General features: G+C 43.6%; 1 pseudogene; it reads right to left on the reverse strand.

The window, feature by feature from the left end:
* Positions 1-7,452: 7,452 nt before the first annotated feature.
* On the reverse strand, positions 7,453-8,007 carry LOC142374903 (gamma-crystallin M2 pseudogene; annotated as a pseudogene).
* Positions 8,008-14,709: the final 6,702 nt, after the last annotated feature.

Genomic DNA, 14,709 nt, shown 5'->3' on the forward strand with positions numbered 1-14,709 from the left:
TTCTCCCTCGACCAGGAGTGGAACATGAGGGTTGACCTCGAGAGGCAGCTCCTGTCCCCACTGAGATTACCACCAAATCTCTTCGTCCTGACATAGTTGTGTGGTCAACCAAGGCAAAATCTGTGCACCTCATCGAGCTCACAGTACCACTGGAGGAGGGGATTGAGACTGCCTTTGAACGCAAGAAGGCCAAGTTCTCAGAGCTGGCTGCTGAGTGCCGGGAGATGGCTGGAAGACTACCATCTACCCAGTGGAGGTTGGATGCCGAGGGTTAGTGGGGTTGTCAAGCACACGCGTCTTGAGGGACGCAGGAGTAAGTAAGTAATTAAGTAAGTAATATTTATTTATATAGCACCTTTCTCAGACAATGAAGGTCACAAAGTGCTTCACAAGAAGTGCACATAAAATACAATAAAAGTCGACAATAAAAAACAAAAAAAACATACAGTTATTAACAACAATAATAATATTGAAACTAGAAAGCTGCAAGCAGCTGTGAGCGGGACCGAGATATGCGTACGTTGGATGTGCGCACGTTGGGGCATGCGCTGGACGCCGTAGTCGCGCAGCTCTTGCCACACGCACGATACCCTCTGTGTACGTACGAGCACATAATAACCCCAATGTGGAGGGTTTTTTGAAAATTTCTAGGGGGCGCCACTGAGCCATTTTGCTCCACCCACACACGATACCCTTTACATACGTACGAGGTCATCAGGGTGGACGTGTGTGCCAAGTTTCAAGACTTTGCGATGATGATAAGGCTTTCAAATCACAAACCCCATCACACGAGTTTCACCGCCCTGGCCACGGCCACACCGTTCAGAGTTTGGAAAAGTTTCTCCATGATTCTTTCACCTCATGTATTAAGTGTAACCTGGCCAAGTTTGGAGCTGTTACCATTAAATATGTAGGAGGAGTTCGATAAAATGCGAAAAAGACGTTTACGACCACCAGCAGGTGGCGCTATAGGTGGATACCACTATTTTATATGTGCGCGTTCAGGCTGGATCCAGCAATCACCGTATGAAGTTTGGGACAGTATGGATAATGTATGTGGAAGTTATAAGCGACTTAATTTTTTATGGCGAGTCATCAAACTTTGAGGCGTTGCCACGGCCACGCCCTTTGAGTTTTGAAAAAGTTACCCCATGAATCCCCCCCCCCCCCCCCATGTCTTAAGAGTAACCTGGCCAAGTTTGAAGTCTGTAGCATTAAATCTGTAGGACAAGTTCGATCTTATGCAAGGCGTGGAATCGGTCAAAAATGGCACGAAAACGCACTTTCCATCCAAAATGGCCACCTTCCTGTGTACGTGGGACCATGGCAGCCTGAGACTTTTTTGTGCGTCTGGGCATGATGAATGAATGTACCGACTTTCGTCGTCCCACACGAAACTAACCCCAATGCGGGGACCATTTTTAAGCATTGTAGGGGGCGCTACAGAGTCAATGAGCGACTCCCAAAAATTTAAAGTTTAGATTCTTTCATGTCGCCGACGCAGGTGGTGCTCGCAAAATTTCATGAGTTTTCGCAGACCTTTTGCAAAGAATCGGAAGAAGAAGAAGAAGATGAAGAAGAAGAATAAACCTTACAGATACAATAGGGTCCTTGCAGTTTCACTGCTCGGTCCCTAATAAACAAACAAAGTGGTCATAAAAACAGCCAATACACTGCTGTGGTTAGAAGGCTTGTCGACACAGATGGGTTTTAAGTCCGCTCTTGAAAGAATCTACTGTATCAAGCGAACGTAATGAGAGTGGGAGATCATTCCAGAGCCGCGGAGCGACGGTCTGGAAGGAGCGATCTCCTCGGGTCTTAAAACGAGTACGAGGGACCAGGAGAAGCTTTTGGTCCTCTGACCTCAGCCTTCGTGAGGGAGTGTACGGACACAAAAGGGCTCTAATGTAGGAAGGAGCCTGACCATGGAGAGCTCTAAAAGTCAGCGCCAGGATTTTGAAATTAAAACGAAAAGCCACTGGAAGCCAATGAAGGGACTTAAGAATGGGAGTGATATGGGCCCTTCTGTTTGTGCGAGTCAGTAACCTCGCTGCAGAATTTTGGACATGCTGCAAACGAGACAGCTCCTTTTTGTTTAGACATGAAAACAGGCTGTTGCAATAGTCTAAACGAGAAGACACAAACACATGGACTATCAACTCCAGATCATCCTTGGAAACAAAACTTCTAAGTTTTGAAATATTCCTGAGCTAATAGAAACAGTTTCTTGTCAGCTGCTTTGTATGATGCTCCAGTGACATCTCTCTGTCAAAGATAATGCCCAGATTTCTAAGGCTTGATTTAGCAGACAAGCTCAGATCACCCAAGTATTGCTTGATTCCTGGGATTTCATTGTCAGGGGCAATAACCAGCACCTCAGTCTTTTCGGAGTTTAGCTGCAGAGAGTTTGCGCCGAGCCATTGTTTTACCCTCACAAGGCAATTCATTAATGAGTCCAGTTTATGGATCTCAGAGGACTTAAAAGAGCAGTAGAGCTGGATATCATCTGCAAAGAGATGATAAGAAACACCAGCAAACTCCTGAAGTATTTTACCCAAGGGAAGGACATAGAGCACAAATAAAATTGGTCCCAAAACAGAACCCTGGGGCACTCTACACAGCAAATCTGCAGAGTCCGAAGTGAACTGGTTTGCAGAGACGCTAAAGGTCCTACTCGACAAATATGAGGTGAACCATGCTAGTACAGGACCAGACAGTCCAACCAGGTCACGCAGTCTTGTTAACAAGATTTCATGGTCGGTGGTATCAAATGCCGAAGAGAGATCCAGCAGGACTAAGACAGTGCATTTCCCAACATCCGCAGACATCATAATATCGCTTGACACTTTGATCAGAGCAGTTTCTGTGGAATGATGCTTGCGGAAACCAGATTGGAAAGGGTCAAAGATGTCAGAGTTCTCTAAAAAAGATGTGAATTGTTCTGCGACCACCTCCTCTAAGAGTTTGGACAAGAATGAAAGTTTTGAGATAGGCCTGAAATTCTTTAGAACAGTGGGAGTGACTGAAGGAAAGCTGAAGAGGGCAACAAAAGAACTGGCAGAGGAGACTGAGAAGGGCATCTTCCTGTACATTTACTGAGGTTGTGTTTATAAGTAAACAAATAAAATTAGAATTACAAATGCTGAATACCACTGTACATAAGGTTGCTCTCGTTCATTTTCTGTGTTTTACATTTAGGTATTCTGATGGAAATTTGGAGCTTCTTTTCAGATAACTTTTTATGATTTATCTGCATTCAAAATGTACACATAATGTTTTGTTAAAACCCAAGGTTATTATTTGCATTTGTTTCATAGTTTCAGAGTGTAAAATATATATTTTAAATTTAACTGGTAGCTAAATTTGTAAAATCAATGTTGTGTAGTTGAAGTGTAAAACAGTAAAGCAAACAATGAAGATTTCATGCAACAGAGCTTAGGTTTGCTTTGGGAGATTACAACCGACACATTCCCCTTTTCAGTGTCTACAACAAACAAATCATTCATTTGTCATGGAGTCCTTTCCACTGTTAATAGTGTTTTCGATCCCCTGGGTCTCCTTGGACCTGTCATGATCCAGGGAAGAGCCCTTCTCAGGGAACATACTTTAAAACAGTCTGACTGGGACACCCCCTTTCAGGGGACAAAATATACGCATGGGAAGCTTTGAGGGATTCTCTCCAAGAACTAAACCAACTTCACGTTCCACGTTCGTACACAACAACCTCACTCACCAAAGCAGTACACAGGGAACTGTGTGTGTTCTCGGATGCGTCAACCAAGGCCATTGGTGAAGTGGTGTATCTGAGAGCAAGTCAAGAAAATGGGCAGTCAGAGGTTGGATTCATCATGGGTAAGGCTAAGCTGGCACTTCTCTCAGAGCCAACTGTTCCAAGACTGGAGTTGTGTGCTTCTGTCTTGGCTGTGGAAATGGCAGATTTATTTCAAGACAGGACAAGATAGTGTGCAAGCACGGACGTGCTTGCAGCCTGTTGCAGTCGCTCCCGTTTATTATTCTCTGTTCCCGCTAACTTAAAGGAGCCATGGCATGAAATTTTCACTTTTTAAGGTGTTTAACATTAATATGAGTTCCTCTAGCCTGCCTGCGGTCCCCCTGTGGCTAAAAATGACAATAGACCTAAACCATGCACTGGAAATTATTCTCCGCCTTTGGTAATGTGACCATGCAGATGGCCTGATCGGGAAAGCTGCCTCTTATGACGTTGAGGTTGTTTCCCCCCAGAGCCCATATGGCTATGCCAAAACTGCCTTTCCCCGCCCACAGCTCTTTGGCCAGCTCATTGCTCTGTACATGGATGTAAACAATCTGTTTAGAGCTCCTGCATCAGAACCTCTAAAGAGCCAGTGGACAGATTTAGTTTTTTCTGGGAAAGTGAACAAAACATTTGCGCATGGTACCACGGGCGTAAGTAAGGCCACACCCCCACCCTCCGCTTTGCCCCGCCTTTCTCCTCCTAATTTGCATTTAAAGCTGCAGACCCTAAACAGCTCATTCTGAGGATCCTAAGGAAAGCTCATTTTGGGACTGGCTGTAATTCTGTGTAATTCTGGCCCCCCCGTCAGGCAGGCGGCTGAGGAGCGTGCAGAGCAGGACCACCAGGCTCAAAAACAGCTTCTTCCCTGAAGCTGTCAGACTGCTGAACTGGAGCCGTACTCTGTAGACTCCCACCCCTCTCTCATGTCATTCTGTCTCAATTTCAGCTTGACTTCTTAACTGTTTATATTTTTCCTCTTTGTTATATATATATTTTTTCTCTCTTGCTGTTATATTTTGCTCTTAAGTACTTGATTTTTATACTTATTTATTAGGCTTCTTAAAACAGGACCCAATTCTCGGTTTAAGAAGCCCAATTTCGTACCATAAACATGTGAATGTGAGCTGTTATGACAATAAAAGTTGCTTGAATCCTTGAATAAATTGTTTATAAAAAGCCTCAAAGCACTGTAAAAGCTTTTGATTTCTTCAGCTCAAACAATTACAAATAAATGATGCGACAGTTCCTCTTGCTGATGAGAAGAGGTGATGCTGCAGACTACAATGAGCACACTACGTCATGTCAGGCTTGTGTTGCCTTTTGACACATGGTAGGAAATCCCTTGTTATGTGACACACATACACTTCTAACCCAGCCTGGATTTAATCCAACATCTGGTGCTACTTTTTCTGTGTCAAATTTATAGGAAACAGACTGAACATGCACCCTCTGCACCACACATCATCCAAACTCATTCAGATGAGCAGAATTGAATTCCAAGTCTAAATTGGGCATTTTCAAACTCAACAGGACCCCTCAGACCTCTTTCTGTTGTACTTTGTCAGTGGGTAATTGTTGGCCCTGCACCACTGTGAATGTGAGCTCTCCCCCTTCTTGCACTAGGGCATATGAACATATTCTCTGTGGAATACCAGAAAGGCATTGTTGTCTCTTTTGAAAGTTCTTCAGAGGTCAATGAATGTCATTTTCCCAAGCCCCTTATACACTACAACACTAATTGCTATAGTTTGGGTTTTCAAAGAAAAATATCAAGGAGGTGGTCATAGTTGCTGAGAATTTGGCCACAGGGGTGAAGGCACCACTAGGCACATGAACAGTGCTGATGAGGAGCATGAATACCACTGTTACTGAGATGTTCTGAAAAGGGTGATAAGCTCTCTTTTTGCTGTTATTTTTTAACTGCATCCAAGCTAACAAAACTAATAATAAACAATTCACCGATACCTTTGGCAGCCTAGTTCATTCTTGGGATTCTTGTCTTGCAAGTTGTAGGTGTTCTTTAGGAGTCTTCCTGTTTGAACCTTGTATCACATTGCGAGAATGCTTGGTTTTAGACTGATTCCGTTTCTTTTCTATACCCACTTTATCCTGTTCAGTATCCCTGAAGCTACCAGTCCCACCTGTGGCCAAATTAGGATCACAATACTAATGCTAAACTCTTGGACTATCGAGGAGGACGAATCTGCCCTTATAAAACACTCGCAGGCATAAGAGGAACACGTGTCCTGCTCATCAGATGATTTGAAACCATAACTGTCTTGTAGTGAGCTCATGGTATGAACTATTGCCACTACAGATTTAGATCAATTTAAGCTGATCACCATACCTTGCTTTATAACCTTTTCATAAACTTCACTAATTTGAATTTACTTTAAATAATTTTTAATATGAAAGAGGAGCAAGAGACAGAGTGACAACATAAAATAATGCAGCAAAGATTTTGGATAATGGAAAGTGTAGCAGAGTTAGAGATGAGGTTGGAATCTTCAGAAATCACCATGATTGAATTAAATAGCAAAAAGAGTAGCCGCAGCCTTTTAGTTGTAAAATTGGGGCAGCTGTAGCTCAGGGGGATGAGCAGTCGCCTACGAATCGGAAAGTCGGTGTTTCGACTCGAAGCGTGAATAAGAGGCTGAAGACTGGGAAGTCTTCACCATGTCACTTTGTGGCATGGTGTGAGAACAATCCTCTTAAATACAAACAAAACAAAAGAGATCTAAGGTGAAGAGGTGGAGGTGGTTGTGGAATACAGATACCTGGGGGTTCACCTGGATGGCAGACTGGACTGGAAATGCAACACTGAGGCTGTCTACAAGAAAGGACATAACAGACTACACTTCTGGAGAAAGCTGAGGTCCTTCAATGTCTGCAGTAAACTCTTGTATATCTTCTACTGATTTGCAGCATCTGTTGGGGCAGCAGCATCAGAGCCAGAGACTCAAAGAAATTGACCAAACTGATAAAGAATCCTGACTCTGTGCTGGGTACTGCTCTGCAGCCCCTGGAGCTGATGTGCGTAATGAGGAGTGTAACAAGTTTGAGGCTTCTTCAGCAACGATGCAAAAAAAGAGAGATACAGGAGGTCCTTCCTGCCAGCTGCAATATCTGTTTACAATGAAACATCAGTGTCTGACCTCACAGATGAGCTTCTGGAAGAATGGTCAGAAACTCCCATAAACACTCCTAAACCTTGTGGAAAGCTTGCCCAGAAGAGTTGAAGCTGCAAAGGGTGGGCCGATGTCATGTTAAACCCTCTGGATGAAGAATGGGATGTTACTGAAGTTCATATGTGTGTAAAGGCAGATGAGCCAATACTTTTGGAAATGTAGTGTATGTATGGGAAAAAAATGAAAGAATGAATCACTACCAAAGTCTATAATGAAAGTTTGATAAGTATATAAAATGTTCAGAAGTGACTGATACAATAAATAAAAATGATTTTAACTCAGACATATACAGAAATGAAATGTTTATTTGATTTGCTTTATGGTGATTAAAAGCCAGCCTGTGGTCAAAGCTACTACAGTGACTGTAAATGTTTCCTTCAAATTTTTGCTATGAACATTCAAAGCATCTTGCAGATGGACAGCTGCTCAAGTCACTAATTCTCTACAGTTTGTTTTGAAAATTGTTGCTGAACTGTCATGGGTCATCATCTAGTAGTAGGAGTCCATGATGCGCCTCATACTCATGAACCTCATGCCGCTCATGCCCATGCTCATGAAGTTCCTGTACTCTCCAGGCCTCATGTACATCATCCTTCCTCTGAAATGGGGCTGCTCGTACATCAGCCAGTGGCCCTCCATCACATTGCAGGACATGTAGTTGGACATGCTGAAGCGCTCCATGATGTTCTCACAGTCCTCCATCACCTCATGCATCTGGCCCATGAAGTTCTCCCTCTCGTAGATCCTCATTCTAAAGGAACCTCTGTGCATGGGGATCATGCGACAGGACCTAATGCTGTCACTCATGCCCATCATGCTCATGTAGTCAGCATACTCGCCCCTCCTCATGAAGTACTGGTTTCCCATGAAGTTGGTACGGTCATAGACCATGAAGCAGCCCCTCTCAACCCTGCAGGAGTGGCAGCGGCTGATGTATGAGGACATGTCAGGGCAGTCGCTCATGCACTCATAAGAGCGGCCCTGGAAATTTCTATCCTCGTAGAAGGTTATCCTGCCCATCATGTTCATGCCACTGGAGGTCATCTTTGCCAGGTCTTGTCACTGGATGTGATGCTGCTGCTCTTGGTGCGGAACTGCTTGTCAACTTGTTGGAGACCCTCCTTTTTATATCTGACAGCCAGAGGGCCCCTTTGTGAAAACAACCTGACCCAGCAACACACCATAGAAGCCCATGGATCATTGAAAGTTGTCTCATTTACAGCTGAAAATACCCTGAAAATACCTTTGTGGCAATTTCTCTTCTAATGCTGTCAGACAAAATCCTTTTTTGAAAGGGTTAACAAAAAACAATAGCACCTTTGTCACACCCTCAAAGGCTTACGTCACTGTGGTACACGTAACCATTCTTAGCTGTGGAATTTAGTTTTTTCTCTTCCTGTCCCATCAGCTCATGTTACAGTATGTTCTCATATTCTAAGAAGCTCAATTTATCACATATGGAGTAGTAGAAAACTCTGCATGTCACATTTATTGATGACTTAATATAAGTATATAAATATTTTGATCCACCACTGATTACAGTTATTAACTTCCACCACCTATTGTTAATTTGTGTTTCTGCTTAGCAGATCATTGCCTCCAGGTTCCTGTTTTCTCATGTTTGCCCTGCTTGTTCGCTTTAGGATTCACGTTGTCTGCATTGACACAGTTTTTTCTTTCTTTACCCCCTGCACCTGTAGAGCCCTTAGTTTCTCCTGTTTAGTAATAATTAAAGTTTATATTTTGTTCTTCATCAGGCCTCCTCCTGTTTTCTATCAATGGGTCCCTGTCCACCTCACATTAGGCGCATTCCCACTGTTGGAAGCTTTTACAGTTCTTATAACCTTTTCAGGAACGGGGCCGTTTTTTCGCGCATTCAGACATACAGGAACTCGGGACCACAGCCCTCAGTTCCTATAATCATTTTAGCTCCTTCTCCGAGGCTGGGTCTTTTCCAGGTTGAACAGGAACACATATGACGTAGGTGTGTCAACTGGTCGAGAGGTCCGGAGGCAAAAAAACAAGGAATGATCCTTTAGGTGGCAATGACTGTGTGTTTAATGACACACGTACAAAATCCAAACTCTTTACAATAACAACTATCTCAATGCTCTCCAATCTCAATCCAAATATCCAACACGCTGCCCCAACAAACCATTTGGCCTCCCTTTTAAAACCCTACCCTTAGTCGCATGACCAATTAGACTAAACCATTAACAGGTAAGTTCAAATATTTACATAAATATCAATAAATCATAAATATGTACATACGTCCATAATTACAATATATTCACAATATAAACACCTATTTACAAACCCCTATACCACTACTAAACACCCAAAACACATCTACATGAATAAACATCTTTACACATTTACACACACTCCCCTACTCCCCCCTCCTACTTTCTACTGTCCTCCGGAGCCATATTTAAGGGGTCATGTCCCCGGGGACCTCTTTTGATGTGACACCCCGGGAGGACAGAGCAAGGGCTGTGTTCGAAACCGCCTACTACATACTACATACTACACACTACATACTACATACTTGCAAACGGCATACTCATTCGATCAAACAGTATGCAGAGCGTTTACACACAATGTACTTCGCTCCTGCCCGAGCCGAAATCAGCCGGCCTGAAGCAGATTTCGCTTAAGCTATAAACTCTGTAAATATATAACTTTAGCAACATTTGAAACATTTTTAGGCGAGAAAGTAGTCGTTTAGATCCTCAAACGTGTTGAAAATCTGACAAAATACCGGCTATTTACAATATTGTTCCAACGAATTCGGCGCTACTAAAGCTAGCCGCAGTGAGTAATGCACTTCCGGTTATTTTCACAAAATGAACCTACCCTCGTTGTAGCTAGCTTGAAACTGCCGTTTTGACAGGAAATGACGATCGGCAACGTCAAGTTACGTTGCATCTTGGGTAGTTTGAGTATGACAAGTAACCACATGATACATATTTCGGCGAATCTAGTATGCATCCGGGAACTTAAAGGAACATTCCACCAGTGGATACATGAATATGTATTGAAAGTGGGCCATATATGTGGTAGAATAGTAGCATAAATTTCTAATTTGGTGCCTTCTTGATCGAGAAAAGGCAGAAAATGACTTTTTTGTGCTTTTGGATTAAAGACAACAATCCCCATAGTGCATTGCAATGCTCAAGATCCTCAGGCCACTCCCCCGAGAGTAGCACCGACTACGCTACCTGGAAATCATGTCACACAATTTCTAGTGAAGAGTTTGCGAAATCATTCGTGAATTACTCCTCGTTTGTGTATCGAAATGGTGTGCACTTGCATGGTACCGGGATGTTCAGCCAGCACAGGGAAAATACACGGAGTAAGTTTTCATAGATTACCCAAAGAGTTGGACTTGTGCAAAAAGCCAGGAACTTTTGGAACTGCTAGCAATGCTAAACGCATTTGCCTGGAGGTAAGGCTTTTTTTCTAACTCGACTCTAGCGGCTACTGAGAACACACACTGATATAGTCGTCTGCTGTAAAGCAGCACATCTCATATGATTTGGCTGTTTACAAAGTAAATATCTTGTATGTTTTGGTCGCTTGCTGTTCTAGTGTGTCTGCCTCGCTAACTCCACTCGTCAGCAAAGTTAGCAATGTAACGTTAGACACTTTGCTATGTAGATCTAAATAAGTTCGTTATTAGCGATGTAAATCCACCATGTTTTACTGTGTTAGTCTGACGTTATTCAAATGTTTTTAACGTTATTGAACGTATGACATTTCAGACTAAAACGACGTCGACGTCTGCTGCAGAGTTGTCTTCATCATCAGAAAACATTGAATCCCAGACAGCGCCAGACGTCAGCTGTACCTTAACCCATTCCTCGTGATACATTTTGTAATATTACCATGTCTTATATGTCCTAAATGTCTTTGTCTTATATGGTCTTTACCTTATCCTTGCACTGCCTTACCTGTTTGCACTTCCATCGAGCACTTTACTGTATACTCAATCACAGGGTCAATACCTTTTTTTTAATCGTGTGGATACTGTTGTTTGTGTGTCTTTATGTTCATGACAATTCTTATTTTGTGAATTAAAAAACAAAATGTCACTCCTTCTCTCCTGTCTCCCTTCAACAAAGTTTAGAATAGCATCATAAACTTGGAAGGAGGTAACTGATTTGCAACAAACTTATAATGCAATGTATACTTGTAATGCTTCATAATTTATAGTAATTATAGGTAGGCTATGATCACAATTCTGTCGTTTTGTCATCTGAGGTAACAGTAGCTATATTGTTCCAGTTCTTAAATGTTGGTCGTTAAATAACTCGAATACACTTGGAGCAACATTAGGCTACTAAGAACCACAACAACGTACATTTAACCATTTAATTAAATAACTATACAAACAATACAACTGTTGAATGAATGTAAAACAAGGAAACTATCTCCTGAGTGTCCTCCACTTCTTGGTGCCCGCAGTACTGGCCGTCTGGAGCTGGGTAGTTCTGGCGGATAGCCTGCACGACACAAGCAGGTAACACGACACGACGCCCTCTGCTCCTTGCAGGACCCACTCAAGAAAGTGCCGGTAGGCTGTTAGACGAAATTGTCTAGACAAAACATTGATCACAAAGTGAGTGATGGCATTTGAGCCTAGCGTGCCACAGTAGCTTGCATAACTGCAAGCTATTTGTGCAATGAACATGCCACGTTAGCGTGTTAGCAAGAGTACTCCTTGACATAGTAACAAAGAAAACAAACTTACTTTACAGAAAGACGTCCATTTGGCCCTGTAGGCTTTGGCTGTCGTTTCCAGTTGACTTTAGGTATTCTAAAGTAAGTCTCCAGGACGCCACTATCCATATGGGGTGCGAAACTCGGGTGATCAACAACACACACGTCCGTGTCATCCTCCGATTTCGTCCAGAAGAAATTGGCACCGCTGGAATTCTTGGCAGCAGACAGACTCTTGTTCTGTGTCCATTGGCGCACAGTTAGAGCACAGGCACCACCAATTCGAGCCATATCTTCTTCTAAATCCCAGTCCTCCGTATTGCATCTGTCTGAGTATTCGGTACCTTCGACCATGTTAGCTGCAGCTCTCAAAAGCACTGGCACTGATCTGTGATAGGTCTGTTAGCGCATTAGGTCCAACCCCCCTATGGGCGGTGTTGAAGGGTGGGAACTAGCGCTTGTAGTTTCTACAGAAATCCAGCCCTCTTCCACTTCCTCCTACAATGACGCAAAATGACGATTTTTGCGTCATTGTAGGAGGAAGTGTAAAGAGGTGAATACGGATTTCTCCCGTCTCAGGGGATGTGAGAGAGTGTTGCATGACCATTCAAAAGTATGACTGGGTTTCTAACAATGCAAAGCCTAATGCAAATGGGTGGAGTGTCCTTTTAAAAAAAGTTAAAGTTAGTAGGAGTAGTGGGAGTAGTAGGAGAAGTAGGCGGTTTCGAACACAGCCATGGATGTATTATATTATCTGGATAACGGACTGCAAAATGGCCGCCGTTGATTTCAATGGAGTTGCTTGCCTGGCGCAAATGCCGAAAAAGTTTCTGACTTCAGCATTATGCGGCCCATAGAGCATGCGCAGTATGTCAACCCCCATGATGCTTTGGGGCCACCCATCATGCCCCAGGGCGATGAGGACGTGCACGTACGCACACATCACAGTGTGCGTACACAGCTGTGACGTCACGCTGTGAAAAGAGACTTTTCTGGCCGTTACAAAACTTTTTGACGGATAAAAAGTCCATGACTTAAAAATATAAAATACAAAGATTAGTAAATAACAGCGGTTACAGCTGGAGGCGTCCTGTGAACAGTTTTACAGGCATCTCTTTTACTATTGCGGTCTATGGGAAAATGCTTTTTAGGCCACAGGGGATTTTTTGTTGCAATACCATGAGTGGCCACTGGGAAAACACACACCTGAATAGAATGAATCAATAAATGTATTTTCCTGTATGTCACATGCATGTTTATTTCAATCCACGCTTGAATATGGAGGTAAAGGCGAGCCCGTCGTTACAAGGTGGTTGGTAGCTACGCCCCTTGTCAGATTTCCGCTTCTTCATGTTGCTAATCTCCTCAATGTAAACAGTAGAATAACGAAGACTAACAAAGAATAACTGAAATGTTTACTCATACTACGCGGACACAACCGGCGCGTGTTTAATAAGTTAAACTTACACGTCGTTTCCTTTGTCTGCGGCGCTCTGCTCTCTTTCCTTCCTTCATGAAACGAAGATGTTAGACGCCCCATGTGATCGTCCATGATTAATATCACCATCATGCAGACCTTGAACACGGTGGCCTCCCCGCTCTCCATGTTAGCTTCTTGGTGGTGTTTTTTTCTTCTCCATTACTTTTTGCGGGTTTTGTTTTGTTGTTGAATGTGGCGCTAAAGTAACACGTCGCTGTCGCAGACGGTTGCGTCGCATCAGTCCCTATCAAGGTCCCGACTCATGTGGGAATGCAAACTGAAACAGTTCCGCTGGGGAAGGGCAGTTATCAGAACGAGATTCCAGGAGGACCGTTCTTAGAACTTCACTGTTCGAATGCAGCTATTGGGACACTGAATCCACACCAAAATTTTGTAATTGAAACAGTTGATAGTAGATGTAAATGTAAACTGCATATTAAATGTTCAAATTCCTATGCAAAGAAAGTTTATGTAAACTTTGTTGTTAATCAGAATCAGAATCAGAATCGCTTTTTATTGCCAGGTATGTGGACACACACGAGGAATTTGACTCCGGTTACACCTCACTCTCTTTAGTGCAACAATTTAAAAAAAATAGACAAAAAATAGACATAGAACAAGATTAAATCAGAAGCGCAAATTGGTGCATGGTGCAAGGATGAAACACTGAAGTCCGGTTTTAGCTGTTTAACACAGAGACAGCCTGAGGGAAGAAACTGTTCCTGTGTCTTGTTGTTTTGGCGTGCAGAGTTCTGTAGCGCCTTGCAGAAGGGAGGAGTTTAAACAGTTTGTGTCCAGGGTGTGATGGGTCTGCAGAGATGTTACCTGCCCGTTTCCTGACTCTGGACAGGGACAGATCCTGGATGGAGGGCAGGCTGACACCAATAATCTTCTCTGCAGACCTTATTGTCCGTTGCAGTTTGTTCTTTTCCTGTTTGGTGGTTGATCCGAACCAAACGGTGATGGATGAACAGAGAACAGACTGAACAATGGCGGTGTAAAACTGGATCAGCAGCTCCTTAGGTAGGTTGAGCTTCCTGAGCTGCCGCAGGAAGTACAACCTCTGCTGTGCCTTTTTGATGGTAGTGACTGTGTTGGTCTCCCACTTCAGGTCCTGAGAGATTGTGGGGCCCAGAAACCTGAAGGATTTCACAGCAGACACTGCGTTGTTGGTGATGGTGATGGATGGCAGAGTGGGGGGGCTTCTCCTAAAGTCCACTGTCATCTCCACTGTTTTTAGCGTGTTCAGCTCCAGATTGTTCTGAACACACCAGCAGACCAGCCGTTCAACCTCCCGTCTGTATGCAGACTCGTCACCGTCCCGGATGAGGCCGATGACCGTTGTGTCATCTGCAAACTTCAGGAGTTTAACAGACGGGTCTCTTGAGGTGCAGTCGTTGGTGTAGAGGGAGAAGAGCAGTGGGGAGAGCACACACCCCTGGGGGGCGCCTGTGCTGATGGTCCGGGTGCTGGATGTGATGCTCCTCAGCCTCACCTGCTGCTTCCTGTCAGTCAGGAAGTTTGTAATCCACTGACAGGTGGAG

Source organism: Odontesthes bonariensis, chromosome 24 (genome assembly GCF_027942865.1).
Source record: "Odontesthes bonariensis isolate fOdoBon6 chromosome 24, fOdoBon6.hap1, whole genome shotgun sequence".
NCBI classification, from domain to species: Eukaryota; Metazoa; Chordata; class Actinopteri; order Atheriniformes; family Atherinopsidae; genus Odontesthes; species Odontesthes bonariensis.